The 16,901-nt window shown below is 38.5% G+C and overlaps 1 protein-coding gene across 6 annotated transcripts in view; it reads right to left on the bottom strand.

The window, feature by feature from the left end:
• NCOA2 (nuclear receptor coactivator 2) overlaps positions 1–16,901 on the bottom strand; it is a 198,042-nt gene that overhangs the window by 143,709 nt on the left and 37,432 nt on the right. The gene's annotated exons all lie outside the window — the stretch shown is intronic.

The raw sequence follows: 16,901 nt of genomic DNA, 5'->3' as shown, positions 1-16,901 counted from the left end.
CATGGGCAAAATGAGATAGCAAATGTGGGGGTTTGTTTTGTTTTGTTTTTTTAAGACTAGATTTAGGGAGCTCTTTTAAGGAAAAGAGAATCCTGATTCCTACTCTTTGTTCCCAGGTCTGTTTCTGGTTTGTTTTTCAATGGCTCTGGATTAAAAGAACAAAAAAAAATATTTTTAAAAATGTGTAAGGAAACATCGTACTGTCCTTGCACAGCTACTGCTGGGGAGAGAAACGAGCTGGACAGCAACCTCTGCACTTAGTCACCTAAAGTTTATCTGAGCTCTGTTTCTGGAACATATTGTATCTTAGCATATTACATGAAAACTACTAATTGTTCTCCAGATAAGATCAGAAATGATCTTGTCAAATAAACTATATTAGCTAGCATTAATTATATTGCTCTGTTTTAATTCCTGGTTAATCAAGTCCTTGGTCAGCCTTTTTGAGATTTTATCTAAGGTTGGAGTCAGGCTGTTAAGTCTAGAATAAGCAATTCATTCTGCCCAAGACAATATTAAATTTCTTCCAGGTATATCTCAAATTTCCACATGTGACAAGTTTCAGGCGGTGGGGGGTGTAGAATAAAAAAATAAAAATCAACATTATCAGTACAGATAGCTCTGCAGATAATCCCATGAAGTTATGGACAGAAGCTGGCAAACTAACCCAGTATGCCTAACTACTCTGCTGCTTCATAGCCTCCTGAGAGAGTACAGGAAAGGCAAGTGTTTCATCATCGGCTCATGATACCAAAACACAGTTGGTTTTTTTTAAAAACAAAATATATGAGAAATACATTCTTCGTTTTCTGTATTGTTAATTGCTAAGTTAGAGTTTTCTCCTTGGGTTGCTTTGCTTTTTCTTTTGTTACTTTCTACAATCACAAGCTTCTGATTTAGACTAGTCGTCTTTCCCCCTCTTTGATTTGTTACACACCATTCCCAAACTGTCTTTAATTCTCTTCATAATATTGAAGGTTTTTAAACCATCATTTTTCATCTGCAGAGTGTTGGTTTGTTGTTGTGGGGTTTTTAAAGCAATTATTTTTCAAATCATGTGGCTTATTGTTTGTGTATTTCACACTTTCTACAGTGTAAAATATGCAAATATACACAAGCTTTTGTGCACCTAGCTTTAGATATGTACTTCCCCCCATCCCCAACTGGTTCAGACTTGATCATGCTTCGAAACTTGCAGCATTTTTTCACTTGTGTGTTCAATCTTTCTCTATTTCACACAATGGGATGTAATGTCTTTTTTTTCAGAGCAGAGTGCAAAACATCTTCCGTAAGGAAGTTGCCATCTCTATATTTAGAACACTCAAAATTATGGTACTACCAGAGGGAGACTTAGTATGTACTCCTCAGCTTGAAATCTCCCACAATATCCTCCTCTTCCTCATCTCTTGGAGGGTCAATCATTCTCAGCTGTAGCGTGACTTTAGCAGATCTTCATCTGACACTCTGTCATAAACATTTAAAATCATTTCCCTCAGGGTTGTCTGAAAAATCACAGATAATTAATGACACCATTTCTGACAAAGTCAGATGTCCTCCATACACGTAGGTCTGTTTCAATTTTCCAATCATAAATCTGCATGTGAGGTGGGAGTTTTTTTGTTGGTGGTGTTGTTTTGGGGTTTCTGTTGTTTTGGTCGTTTTTCAGATATTTCCTTATGGACACAAATGTTTCTCAGAGTACATTTCTGGTTCAAACATTATTATATTTTCACTCACATTTGTCACACCAAAAAATTCACCAAATTTACAGTACTGCTCTTCCTTAGCACACTACCTTCCAATTTCCTTATGCCAGGATGTTAAACCTTAAAAGTCTCCTTTCAACAAGGAACTGAAAAGAATGAGACAAAAATCTCTAGTGGTCATGCTTTTTCTAACTAGTGTGGCTTCCCCACCTAAAAGAGTATCAGTCAATAACCTAAAAAATAAACAGGGGAAAAAAACCCCACACCAAAAACCCCAAACAATCTCATCAAGTGCTTTTTGATCTTTGGATTTTTTTGTTATATAAATTGTTCACTTTTCTAACACAGGAAAAAAACCTAATGAGTGTCTGTATACATAGTTTTTTTTAAATTCTTTGCTATATATTTATAACCTGGATCAGATGTCCATATACTGGAAACAGCACTCTAAAAAGTCCATGATGACTTCCCAAGAGATGCCTCAACTTGATCCTTGGCTTACTTCCAACTAGCCGCCTTTTGGGAAGAAAGTTCACTTCCTTCACCACCATCTTCATTTTATTGGAATGGAAAGTAAACCAAATAGAAACAGGAACATTCCAACCACAACACAAAGACAAAAAAAAAATCTTCTTCAAATGAGAAGCAGAAAGTGGGAAAACTGGGGACTACTTTATTTTTTTGCATCACAAGTTAATCACAGCTGTACTCAAATTAGCGCAGCTACAGAACTGCCATCTGCATACCAGCACGCAGGGCAGGAGAACTCCATCACTTTGCTCAAATTCAAGGCCAGCATTGCTAAAGCCTTCCAAAATAATTTTACTGTGTTTTCAAAGATACATTAAATCCCTAAATTTTGTCAACATTCTCTGTGGAAATTCTCTGTAGTCGCAAGTCCGTGAAAACATGGCTGGTTTGGTTTGCTGATGACATCAGTTAGGAACAAAAGCACTTTGGCTTGGAACGGCTGGCACCCTGCATCTCTGCTCGCCAACTCCAGTGTATCTTACCTACCCTAGTCTGTTTCCATCATTATTCCTCATGTGCATAAAGATCTGCCCTGCATAAGAAGGGCATTATTAAATTAGTATCATAATCTGCTCTGACCCACATAAATTTAAAAAGAAAATCAAAACCAGAACCACAACTTTATTTTTCTTATTAATAAAGTGAATAAAACAGCAAAGCAGGACAATGAAATAATTTCAGTCCACAACATGATATAAACAGGAGCCATACTGATCCCTTTCATTAATTAGGTACAGAGGAGAAACAAGGAAAAATGAAGCTATGCTCTCACAGTAGAAAAATATTAATTTAAAAAAGATGTTTTATTATAGCAGTTAAGACATTTTACACATTTTTAATTTTATTAAAATTTTTTAAAAGTTTTAACTAAAAGCAATAAACATCAGTTTATCACTTTTGCATTTCTGACTGACATAAAAAATACTTAAATTAAGCCCTTTCCAAGACAGTGACAATGTTAGAAGCAGATATCAGATAGTTCTGACATTTGCTGAAGAGGCTTCATCCCATCACACAATAAATGAGTTTCTGAATTAACAGAAAAGACAACACATTTGCGGGCAAACAAAATTCCACTTCTTTCCAATTATCTAAACAAACAGATAACATTACAAATATGAAGCAGTAGTCTTATGGGAAAAAGAAAACAAACTCCTCATTAAAAAATGCCCTTTGCTAAGCACTTTTACATACACTGGAAAAATGACCATCCTACTGATGCCATTATGCAACCCTTACGTACGCATACATGTTGATTTTCATATACAGTGAAGAGTGATAAGATATAATCAGTGATCTAATTGGTGCCAAGACTCAAAGTCTTATACATGTTCCCAAATAGAGAAAATCAAGACATTAAGTCACCTTGCAAAACAACAGGGATATTAAAGGTTTAGATTAGCCTAGCTTTAGATACCATCTCTAACTGTGATGACAGACTGATGCTTCCCAGAAAGCTGAAGCATCTTTCCCCTACAATTTTACCTACATTTTTTTCCACTATTGTATATGGAAAGAAAACCTTTCTGATCTGATGCCTTGACACAAATTTTGTGAAAAATCTTATTAGCAAAATAACAAAACCATTTACATGGAGGATTACACCCAAATAAGGTTTCAATCATCCTACAGAATGACTTTTAAAAAGTCTACAAAATAACATTAACAAATAAACAACTTTGCAAGCCTGTTCTGAATCAACTTTTGTTCTGAATCAACTTTAGTCCTGCATCTCAGACTAAGCTTTGACGTTACTAATGACAATGTAATGTATCTTGAATGCACCTGTGAAATCTAAAGTAAAATTAATGTATCAGTTAATCCAACATGCACACAACGAACTGCTGACTTCCAACAGCCACCTTGTTTAATGCAGATTTACAAATAGCTTTACTTTAGGCAAATAATACATGCTTGCTAAACATAGTCATTCAACAAGCACTGTGACTAACAAAGATTACTTTCCTACTGGTCTGTGCCGCGTGTGGTTGATTGACTTTGTAAAGCTCTTCCCATGCCTGAGACATTTATGAAATCACCCTAACTTATGCCAACTCCTTTGGGACCAGCACCTTTTCTTCCTTGGCGCAGGTACTAATAAAGTCTCTCTACTTTACTCGACTTTCTGTTGTTATAAATGTCTTTGAAAAATTTATTCCTCCTCCCTTTGAGATATTTGCCCATATTTACTGAAAAGGGCTAATAATTCAAAACTAGCAAATGATGAAACCCTAAGACAGGCAGACAGCCTAATCACAATCATTGCTTTCAAAACAAGTTTAAACATTGAACTTCTGAGTTTTAAATGGTCATTTAAAACTTTCTAAGAGAAGGGTATCTTGGTATATAGGGAAAACTTAGCACCCTTCATCACATCAGTGTTGTACTACCCACAGCTCTTGAAAGCTGATGAGCCCAGAGAAACTGCACTGAAACACAGAAAGCCTGAAATTCTGGAAGCACACAATTAAGGCATTACCTTGCCTGGAAATTAAGAGTGATGTTGGGTCTGTTACCTGTTTTGACCTAATTAACTCCTTACTAAAACAGGGGAAGACAAAGCAATTGTTCTTCAAAAAGTGCTAAACCTCACAAGTTAATGCTTAAGCTTCCCCCTAGGCTTTAACTCCATTAACTAGAGGTGTTAATGAGATCAAACTAGGTAAATCAATCAGGATCACACCTTTAAAACCTGGACTAGACAAGGCCTAACCCTAATATATATTGAGTGGATAGATTTATTAGCATGCTTATTAGCATAACTGTCTAGCAAATATCCCACTACGCTTCTGAGCATCAATGCCTATAAGGTGCAATAATATAAACAGATTAAAGGTTTACTGTAACAAAGAAGAGTTGTGACACACTGGGCTAAGTGAATACACGCCAGTTAAACTCACCATACGCTTTTCCTTTAATTGGATATAGGCCACCATCTTCCAGCATTACTTAAATGATAAAGGTCTAGCTCTAATATCTCTAGATGAAACCTTCAGCAAGATAATATCTGTAACCAGGTTTGGTTCTGAACTCACAGTTTGTAGTGGATGTAAGGTCCCTGTGGCCAGCATGAATGCAGTCCTGGGTACTGTATTACACCCATAGCACCATGCATCAATTGTAAGGTAGTCTAGTTTTTTACTGAGGGATAGTCTATGCTGTACAGTTACCACAAGTAATGGCAAAGGGGAATACATATAACAGGGTAAGAGTATGCACAGAAAACTGAGGTTTAACTGACAAACAATAACTTCCTCGCACTGCACCAATGCAAATTCCCTTGCTCCAGACTAAGCAAGACCCTAATTCTAACTGAGAAGAAAGAGCAGCTCATTACTCCTTGGACATTTCAGCAACATCTGAGTGAGTAGTTCTGGAAAGGGGCAGAGTAGATGTCATGCAGGCAAAACCGTATATTTTCCTTTTACTACAGCTTCAGGTGCAAAACATCCCAGAACACCAGGATCTAAGAGCATCCACAGTGCACAGACTACTTCACAGATGATTACAAGAGGGATTTATTCATTTAGTATTTCTATTTTTAAAAAAGCTAGATAGAAAAATTCCAGATTACTTTCTGCACCAGGATTTCTCCAGCTTTTTGAAGTTGAGAAGTTTTATTTGAGGTTATCACATAACCGGGAAATCTTGTTGCCCAAAACTTTGAGCAGATTAAAACATTGTGATTTTTCTAGAGCTATCTTGCTGGAAACAGTCCTTAGGTTCATACCCCTCTGAAGATGTTAAGCATGTGCCAAGTCTCCTATTTTAGGCTCATCTTCCATCCACCTCCCTTATAAGGGCAAAGTCTTCCAAGTTTTAATCAATCCAAAGCACTGATTATATATTAAAAACGTAATGCTAAAATACTAATTAAATTATTGAACAATTATTCAATTATTTCCCCTTAAATTTTGCAAAATTATGTACATCATTCAAAAAAAAGCAAGATCCCAATTTCAGTCTCTCTCAACCAGCACTACCACCATTCAGAGTTTGAATGCAGAACTAAATGCAATAACCACACTACAAAGAGCTTAACAAATGCATACTTTAATAGTTTCCTTTTCTTTTTTTTTTTCTTCCAACAAGTAGTCTAAACATACTACAGATTTTATAGAAGGAAGACTTTCAGTGAACTATGGTAAAATTATGTCCTGATAGTTCTAAACTACATTTTAGAAAAATCAGTGTACATAAAACAATTTTCCTTCAAATTTGCTTCAGCACTGTACACATTAAACAGAAAAGAGACCGCGGTATTCTAGCCAAAAAAGGAGTATTTATACAGACTGACCTTCTCTTAGGTGAGTTAAGGCAAAATACTAATTGTATGCATGTAGCTCCTCACAAATGATGTAACCAACAGCAGAATTCCAGCCTTATCAGAGACTTGAATATTTTCCTGAAGACAATGTACTCAGTTTTTCTTACTACTGAATCTTTCTTGCCTTGGCAAGTCATGAAACTTTGGCTCCAACCTCATGAATGCCTAGATTTGATTTGATAATATTTGAAAATAGCCAGATTTTCTAACATTGGCTATAACTTCATGATTCTTATTCAAGAAGCAAAAAATAAAACAAGATTCAAAGTAATACAACAAAGCTGAAAACAAAACCTTTAAAAGGCACTGTAGTCACCACCCTGTTATTTCTTTGCAGATTAAATATCATTCTAGAAAACATAAGAGACTTGAGATGCTAGATGTGCAGATCTTGTTCAATTAGCAGGAGGCACCTATTTGTAACTCTAAATTATGATCTGAAGCCTAGCAGAGATTTGTTGGTATTTTGGTTTGATTTTTAATATATTGGTCTACAAAGTAAAAAACAAACGAAAACAGCTCCCCAACCCCAAAAAATCAAACTCAAAACAAGACCCTAAAACAGTAACCATTTTCCATCCCTGACTACAGCTGGAATAGCCCACCTTTATAGCCTCCTCCTCTTCAACATACAGAAATTGTGGCTGTAGCTAAAAATGCTTTAGTCAACAGAAAACAAAAGAAGCATTCTTCTGTATTTTTAATTCGGCCATATCTTTATGGTCAAACTTTGCTTGCAACCTTTACAGCAGGTGGAAGCCAACATGATATTCAATAGAAAGCAAAAAATTGTTTTTAAGGCAATAAAATGAAGAAAACATTACTCTACTGAATCACAATTATGTTAGTGAGCACTTTCTAAAGATCATATCAAAGATAACTAAGACTTAAAACCTGAATAAACAAATACAGACAGACTAGAAGGATAGGCATCTTACCATTTTGTAGAACAATTAGGAATATTAATTTTCCAATCTACTTCCAAAAATCCAACTGTCATATTCTAACTCACCCACTTTTCCAGTTCTTATGTGATGAATTCATCCTTTCGACATTTGTAGTCTTCTTGACAAATAATAAGTCTACTTAAATATTTAATGTACTGCTTTTATATGCAAAATGTTGTTATATATTTTATAGAAGAAAAACTTCAAGTTAGGATACTGGGGGTTTCACTCCCTCCACAGGTGAATGTAACTGGGAGAGTTATGAATCCTAGGATTTTTGCATCATTTAGATCACCAGGCGGGCAGGGAATAAGAAATTCCATATTCCTTCTCATAATAAAAGGCAATTTTAAAGGTTATTTTAGAACCACTATGTAATTCCTCAAACCTCACTATTGTCTAGTAAACCTGCAGAAAATGATTAATTTTGCCATGTATCCCAAAAGCAGACAAGTACACATTTCTGATCTGTTCCCAGTTCTTTGCAGGATGATTCCGTATCTGCAGGAAGGCCAGAGAGGATAGGCACATTGCAAGGGGATGCTATTTCTCATCACTACTCCTCAGTACATTCTCTTTATATTTCAGTCTTCATGAAAACTAAAATCACCAAGCTTTCTCAATAAATTAATCCTGTTATAACTAGACGACTTTTTCTTGTGATGAAATGAGGAACGCACAAGAGGCATCCCATGGAACTGACTGTACACACACCTTAACAATGACAATCTGTTCAGGCATGCTTGAAAGCCTAGAGGTTTTGATCTTTCTGTTTATATTTTTTGCACCAAAGGACATGGCTTAAAACATGGAAGTGCACAACAACTGCTTAAGAGTCAACATGAGAAGGCAGGAGTTAAACTGCAACTTCTATAATGTGAAGAACTATCGTGTCCTCAATCAGATGAAATTCGTTTCCCCAGAACACGTTATCCTCTGTGATTGTGGTTGAGGACCTGGTCCTTAACACAGCTAGATATAACAGGTCAGTACATTAATAGAGTTTCCAAGGGATGCAATACTTAGTGAGAGACAAGAGGTTAAGAAGGAGACTAAGTTACACTCTCAACCCAAGCAGCAGCCCTAAGAGATACTTCAGCAGGGGCTGTATATCCACAGACAACTTTTCCTTTGGACAGAGAACCTTCCATAAACATCCAGCATACTGCAAGAATATTTGATTTAGGAAGACCTGTCAACATCACTTCAGTAAAATCATCTTGCTTTTCAATAAACACAGTCAAAACGAAATTTCTAAGAAGCACAAGGACACTAATATTTCAGTTAAACTAATCGCAAATCTAGAAATCTTTCTCTAGTCCCTAATGCCAATTCTGCCCTACCCACACTTCACTGAAAACTTAGAAAAACAAGCCAAATGGGCAAGAAAGTCTCACAGCCTGTTCCTTACAGTAAGAACATTTGAGTTTGGCATACATTAACTGCACTTTATGGCAAACATTCTATTATGTAAATATTTATGAATAATTTCTTTGTATTTAAATTAAAAACTCAAATGGAAATACAAGGCTGCATACCACAACGGTTGTTTTAACTAGTGCAATGCAATTAATTCATGTTACATGTCAGCCAATTTAACCAACCAGAACCTGCGTGTCCAACAGATTTTGAATAAAAATACCATCAGACAGTATTGGTGACAGAAGCCCATACAAGCACCCTAAGAAATATTGAGAAATCTTGTTATAAAGTGATAGTTTTAGTTTTAGAAGTAGTATTTTGGCATGGATGGAAGTGAATTAGCATTACAGCAAGTGAGTAAATTAATCTGAAAAGCAAAAACTACATACATGTATTATAAGCGATGTTACATACCAAGTTGCTCCAGCTAGACCTTGCCATTTAGGACACAATATTTTCATAGTACAGCCACACAGATCCCAGAGGCTCAACCCACATTTCCTGACTTCTACAACAAAGAGTGTCATTAGCTACCAGCATCATCAGGAATGCGGTACTACAGTAACCATACTTAAAGAAACCTTTCATCTTGTTTGAGAAAAACAAAAGTATGGTGAGACTGGTATGACAAGTTAATCAACGTTTAAGCTATTAACCATTAGCTTCAAACAAGACAGCTCAACCGGTAAGCACAGAGTCTTACACATACAGAACCTGTGCTGAACTCGAGTTAATACGAGTATTAAATGTTCAGTTTAGTCTGCTTATTCCGATTCTTGCCTTCAGTTTAGTCTGCTTATTCTAATTCTCTACTTCCTTTTGTTTTCATTTGATTCATATATCAAGTAATGCATAATTTTATAAGATTTAGCTGCTAAACCAAAGTCTCAAAGGAGGTTTTCCTTGCTACACAAGTCTACCACTGGATTCTTAAGAGCACAGATTCAAAGTTTATTTTACTAATCTGCTGCTCAAAAAAACTGTGCTACTGGGTTGGGGTTATGACTTTTCTAGGTCTTATCTTTTTCTGCAAGTTGTGTTTAACTGCTGATTTTAATAAAGCATTAAAATGTTCTTCTATACTTAGACTCAGTTGAGTCTTATAACTCCTGGTAATCTTACGACTTTTAATTCCTTACATTCCTGTATGTAATTTTGCTATGCCACAGCCAGTCTAGCTGCAATGGGAGCCAAGATCTCTGTATACAGACCCTCTGACTATGCCTCCTATTGTTACATCCTTTGACACCTTAATATGTTGTACTAAAACAATACTACTGCTTATATTTTTACTTTAGCTTGTCCTAACATTGCCTTTTTCATGAGGTACATACATACCTAGAACAATATGCACAGATGAGGAAAACACCAATACGGTCAAAGTCCTTAAACGTCTCATGTAACACACACAAAAACTGTACAGCATTTTTTAAAAGTTGTGGGGTTTTTTTTCCACCATGCAGCTGGTGAAGAATATCATTCCTGCTTCACCTGATTGGATGCAACATAAGCTGGGAGATTCAAGAAATGTCTTCCAGCAACCCCACAGTCAACTCGCCTGCAACAAACCCCCACTTCCAACACTGCTCTGACAGCTAACACTTCTTGTTACATACTTGGGCTGGCTGTGGTATTGCCATCGATTTCTTGACAACATGTGTGCACTGAGTTTCTAGAGATCACAGGTTAAATATTCAAGATAATCCTGCTGCAGTTATCTGTAATTTGTTCACATAAATGTTGATTATATTGGCCAGGCTGGTGGAATAAAACCACTTGCTATTCCACTGTGTGACTGCGGAGCCCTGTGTGCAGTTCAGCTAATAAAAGCAATGAAAGTGGTATTGCTGGCAAAGAACTCAATTTTCTTTACCTGTAACTTCTGTATTTTGTTTCCCACTGGCATTAATATCAATGGCTACATCAGTAAAATCTGCAGCCTTCATGAATATTACCTTCTGAAAAACTTTTTAGTAGTTAAAATAGATTACGAACATTTGTATCTCTGCTTATTTAACTTCACAGAAATATAAAGGAAACAAATTACCTGAAGGATAATTTCTTAATTATCATTTGCAAAAATCTTGATTTTTTTTCCTTAGTATATTTTTACATAAAAACTGGAAAGCTCCTCAGTCTTCAGCATCACTCTTCTCATCACATTACTTTTCATTAACTGTTTGAATCTTAGACCTCTGAACAGCAGCTCCAGAAGTCAAACTACAATGAATCACTGAAGGTGCTTGCTAGGTGAGATTAAGACAGTTCCAGTCATATGCTGATTAAATCTACATACACCAAACAAATTAACTTTCATTACAAAGTTCTAAAATGCATTTGCCTTTTACAATTACAATAAACTTTTTTGTTTTCAGCATGGATACCTAGGGAAGCAACACAATCAAAATTACAACATGCCTGCCAGTTGCAACTTTTGACCCAACTGGCCAGGGTCCATCAAGGATGAAGAAGGGAGAAGAATGTCCACATATCCGAGAAGTTCAATGAAAATTAGGAGCAGGCAACTCAGGCATCCTCAAACACCCTTTTTTTTTAAGCAAGTATTTTGGTTGTTCTCAAAGGCCCTATTTAGAATTAAAGACTCGCTGTTCTGTGAGCTGCACAAACATGGGGTGACAGCCTCTGTCTTGCAAGGTTTACTAGGAAAGTTTGTGGAACCCTGAAGGGGTTTCCTATTATTCTCAAAACTGCTGTTTGCAGGGTAGTAAGAATCTGATTAGAATTTCTGTAGATTTGGAAAATACTATAATCTTCTATCAAACATCATAATAATTCTTTGTCCAACAGTTAAGTACATAATACACACACACTAGAATGAATATATCTAACTACCAACAAATGCATTATGCATAAAAACTCCAGAAACCGTGATATGCAAACTCCTGTAATTTCAAGACTTGTTTTTAAAAGAATGAAGTTTCTAGTAATTTCAGGACATTTGTTTGTCGAAGTTGAATTTGGCCCAGTGTGAGCCAGGCCACTGAAATGAAAATGCCAGGCATACCCAAAACCATCAAATCACAGTATCTTTTCAACACAGTCTCAATGTCAAACAGTAACAATGAAAAAAGAAATATATACTTCAACTGCCTAACTCCTTTCATCATAAAGGATCCTGAAACCTTTTCAAGCAGAAGTGCCTACACCTCAATGGTTTACAGTATACCTTTGAATTCAGCAGAGGAAATCCCTGTGGGCTACATAACTATTTTCATTTTGTCCCATGGAATTCCATTCACTTTTGGATGATGTATAAGCTCTTAAAGTCCAAATTTTTCTCCTCTCTTGCATTCCTGCAAAATTTTTGGCAGCATACCATAGTCATAACCAGCAGTTATAAAGCTGGGCTCACTTCATCACCAAAGCAACAATGGAATTGCCAGAATCACTTTAACTGGCCAGCAGAAAACTTTCCTCCCACATCCTCTCATTTTACCTTCCAAAAGTCACCAAGCAGGTCAGAAGATCCCTTATCTCCAATCATGACATAGTGATCCTAAAAAACCAAATTCAGCATGCAGCTAAAATGGCCAATATTCCACAAGGTGGTAACAAAGAGAATCATTTTGTTAAGTCTTGGACAACAGAAGACTGCATGACTAGTCATGACCAGAAACTTTCTTGCCCATTCAAACAACTTAAAACCTAAATTGAACTATCCATCCTACTGAAGACTGATGGCAGACAATTTTGCAGCTCAGTTGAATACTCTAAAGACATCAATGCTGCAGTTCAAAATTACAATCTTATTGCTTCCCACTAATTAAACCCAGGAATGTTCCTGCACAAATTATTAGAGAACATAATTTAGGTTACACACTCAGGTCTTTGAAACATGGGAAACGGTAGCTTGACAGTCATCAGTGCTGCTTTGGATATTCTACACTGTCATGCAAATGCATTATGACTGAGTTTTTAACTTATGTAATACCATTCTTTCATTAACTTTACCTTCTAAATTTACTGTGAAGAAAAACAATATACAAATGTCTGACAAAGGCAAATGAGTACAGCAACCAAATACGAGTAGACCAGGACCCTCCCACTGTAGCAACTTCCAGATGAAGAACATACTCTCATTCACACATTCTCAATTCATTGCCATAGGAAGATCATAGAATCAGAATGGTTTGGATTGAAAGGGACCTTAAAGATCATCTAGTTCCAACCCACCTGCCAGGGGCAGGGATACCTTCCACTAGACCAGGTTGCTCAAAGCCCCATCCAACTTGGCTTTGAACATTTCCAGGGAGGGGGCATCCACAACTTCTCTGGGCAACCTGTGCCAGTACCTCATTACTCTCATAGTGAAGAGCAACTTCTTCCTTACATCCAATCTAAATCTACCCTCTTTCAGTTTAAAACCATCACCCCTTGTCGTATCACTACATGCCCTTGTAGAAAGTCCCTCTCCAGCTTTCCTGTAGGCCCCCGGTAGTTACTGGAAGGCCACTATAAGGTCTCCCCAGAGCCTTTGCTTCTCCAGGCTGAATAACCCCAACTCTCTCAGCCTGTCCTCATAAGGGAGGTGCTCCAGCCCCCTGATCATTTTCATGGTCTCCTCTGGGCTCACTCCAGCAGGTCCATGTCCTTCTTATGTTGGGAACCCAACTGACAACTGTCCTGCTTTTAATCTCTCCATGTCATTCACGATCTACCAACCTCTATCCTATCCTTTCTGGGCATAGAACAGATGACTATTTCTTCTCCAGACAGAAAAGGTCCATTTTCAGAGTCTAAAGAAGAGCTGACCACACTGAGTGAAATGAGGGTAAATGGTGGGAATTAGCCACAGCCCTCATTTGCAGCTGCATGTTTCAACTGATCCTATCTCAGGAGGGCTCAGAGCTGCAGATGTTCCCCAACCAGAGAGATAATCTCAAAGAGAGATACTGCCTGAAATTTTCTTCTTGCTGCTTTGAATTGCATGGAGTTACCCCTCTCATCCTTCCCCAAACTGGAGAATTTAAACTGGAATCACTGTGACGCTATCACAGAATGGCTGAGGTTGGAAGGGACCCCTGGAGATCATCTAGTCCAACCTCCTGCCCAAAGCGGGGTCAGCTAGAGCAGGCTCCACAGGACCACGTCCAAATATCTCCAAGGGTGGAGACTCCACAACCTCTCTGGGCAAACTCCCAAGGCAACAACCAAAGATTATGTAGTTTTTCATTTATGATGAGCCCATCCAAACACTTTATTTGGGCATTCCTGCCCTGCTGCACTTCAGAACATGAAAGATTCATCCAACTTTGGGATTATACATGCCTCAAAGCCACTTGAAAGAAACAGGCTTTCCTAAGCACAGTCACAAGACTCTCCAAACAAAACTTCTTCCCAACTACATTTATATTCACATAATCTACATACAGGCTAGAGCTCAGTGGCTCTGTATGATTTGATTAAAACATTCAAAGAAGTGTTTACATCTTTTAAAGAAAAACTGATAACTGCTATCTGCCCTTCTATGCAATTCTAGAAGGGAGACATGGACCTGCTACAGTTCATAATATGCACATTAATGAGAACAGCTGAACAAGACTTGAGTAGCTCAGCTGTGGAATATCAAAGAAAACAGATCTTCCCATATGATATCCATGATATCAACAAGAACTTCCAGAAAGCTTGAGGAAGTCCTGGCTACAGCTATCAGAGACATAGTCTTAGCAAACAAGTTGCTGGAATCTTCCTAGACCTTTCAAAGATGACTGATTTTGCTTTGGATGGAACCAACCAAGAAGCCAAGGAGAAAGGCTGATCATTTTTGCAAGGCAAACAAATTCAGTCCTGTGTTCCATCAGCACTTCTTAATGCAATAAGAGAGGAAAGTGGGAAGACTTCTCAAAGTAAAGACTCTTTAGCAAGATTTCTTCAAGGGATTTCTAAGTGAAGGAAGAAATCCGCTAAGAGGGAAAAGCAGCACTTTTTTATTATCACAGAGACTTGAGATACATGGAGAATAAAACAGCCTTGATGGAAGATTTCAGACCTGCATCAGACACCAAGCAGTCTGGGTGGAAGTACCAGTATGTCAACATTAACAACCCAGAAACAGTCATACTTTGATTCACTCAAAGATGAAGGATACAGTACTGACTCCAAAGTATGTAATCCTCCAGCCTTAACAACCTCACCGAACTGACGTAATTTTGACACAGGAGGTGTGCCTGTTTAGAGAAACCCTCATGAAATCTCTTATCCCTCTGTTTAGCCAGCTCTGTGAAAGCAAATAATGCTGGGCCACACCTGGGAATCTTTGATCTCTCCTGCTTCAGGGAGTAGTAACTGCCAGCCCAGACAGACGGATGAAGTGGGTCAGAGCATTTCTTCATGGCACGAAGCTTCTTTCAGTCAACAGATCTTCTGTCTCCTGGAGCTGGCTCTCATAGCCAGAGTATGTCAGAGACAACTTCAAGGCAGGAGTGTGCTACTGAGAGAGCATCTCAGAGTCACACCAGCTCTTCATGAGGTTTTCCATTAAGAATCATTTTAGATGGGTATCACAGACTCCTCAGAAAGCCTCACAGATTTCCCACAAAGTCTCCCATCAGAGTTTAGAAAAGAAGAGAGGTGGAATGCTAGAAAACAGGCCCTACGAACAACTGTCATACAGCAAGAGGCATTTCAAAGACCAAATAGTTTGATTTTAACTACCCTGCTTCTTTAAGGCTGCCCCAAGGCCACCAACAAGACCAGACCTGCTCACTCTGGTGAGAATGAGATACAAAAGCCAAATGCAGTCAGAGACCACCCTCCAGCACAGACACAACCTCAAGCACCTCTGCAGTCGAGCACTTGCTTGGAGATACGTTTATGACCTGGGCAGCTCACAAGACAATGGTGCGCTAGAAAAGAAGAGTCTGCAGGGCAAATTGTACATGTGGCCATTCTCAGGCTGAGCACCTACTGACTGCCATCAAACACAGACCTTGGTGTCAAGAAACAAAAACAAAACCCAATGATTTATACCTTACATCATGGTAAAAACAAAAAAGCTTAACTAGAACTTCCCTAGCAAAAGTAACCGTCTCCTCAGGTAGGGAGAAGAGCGCAGCTACCTGTGACACACAGCTGGCTGATGATGCTTCATCTGCTGTATCTTCACTTGAAGGCAAAGTACATGCACCAGCCCTGGACAGCTACGCACATCTGGTATTCCACATGTACAGCCACTGTGGGCAATCTGGGCACACGCCTGGCATGCCAGGTTTCAACTCAACGCAAACACAATGAAATAATTATGTAACAAGAAATTGCCTTTAAAAAGCAAAGCCAAAAGCCACTAGAATTAAGAGGTCTATTAAGAGGTCCTGGGCTGCATCAAGAGAAGTGTGGCCAGCAGGTCGAGGGAGGTGATTCTCACCCCTACTACTCCGCTCCTGTGAGATCTCACCTGGAGTGCTGTGTTCAGCTCTGAGGTCCCCAACATAAGGAGGATATGGACCTGGAGCAGGTCCACAGGAGGGCCACTGACATGATCGGGGGACTGGAGCACCTCATGAGGATGGGCTGAGAGAGTTGGAATTGTTCAGCCTAGAGAAGAGAAGGCTCTGGGGAGGCCTTGAGCGTGTCCAAAGAAGGGCAACGAAGCTGGTGAAGGGTCTGGAGCACATGTCGTACGAGGAGCAGCTGAGGGAACTGGGGGTGTTTAGTCTGGAGAAGAGAAGGCTGAGGGGAGACCTCATCGCCTTCTACAACTACCTGAAAGGAGGCTGCAGAGAGATGGGGATGAGTCTCTTTAACCAAGTAACAAGCGATAGAACAAGAGGGAATGGCCTCAAGTTGCGCCAGGGAAGGTTTAGACTGGATATTAGGAAGTATTTCTTTACAGAACGGGTTGTTAGGCGTTGGAATGGGCTGCCCAGGGAGGTGGTGGAGTCCCCATCCCTGGAGGTGTTTAAGAGTCGGGTTGACATAACACTTAGGGATATGGTGTAGTTGGGAACT

This window comes from Strix aluco, chromosome 1 (genome assembly GCF_031877795.1).
Source record: "Strix aluco isolate bStrAlu1 chromosome 1, bStrAlu1.hap1, whole genome shotgun sequence".
Taxonomy (NCBI): Eukaryota; Metazoa; Chordata; class Aves; order Strigiformes; family Strigidae; genus Strix; species Strix aluco.
The sequence above is the reverse complement of the archived record's forward strand: the minus strand, read 5'-3'. Positions and strand labels throughout refer to the sequence as shown.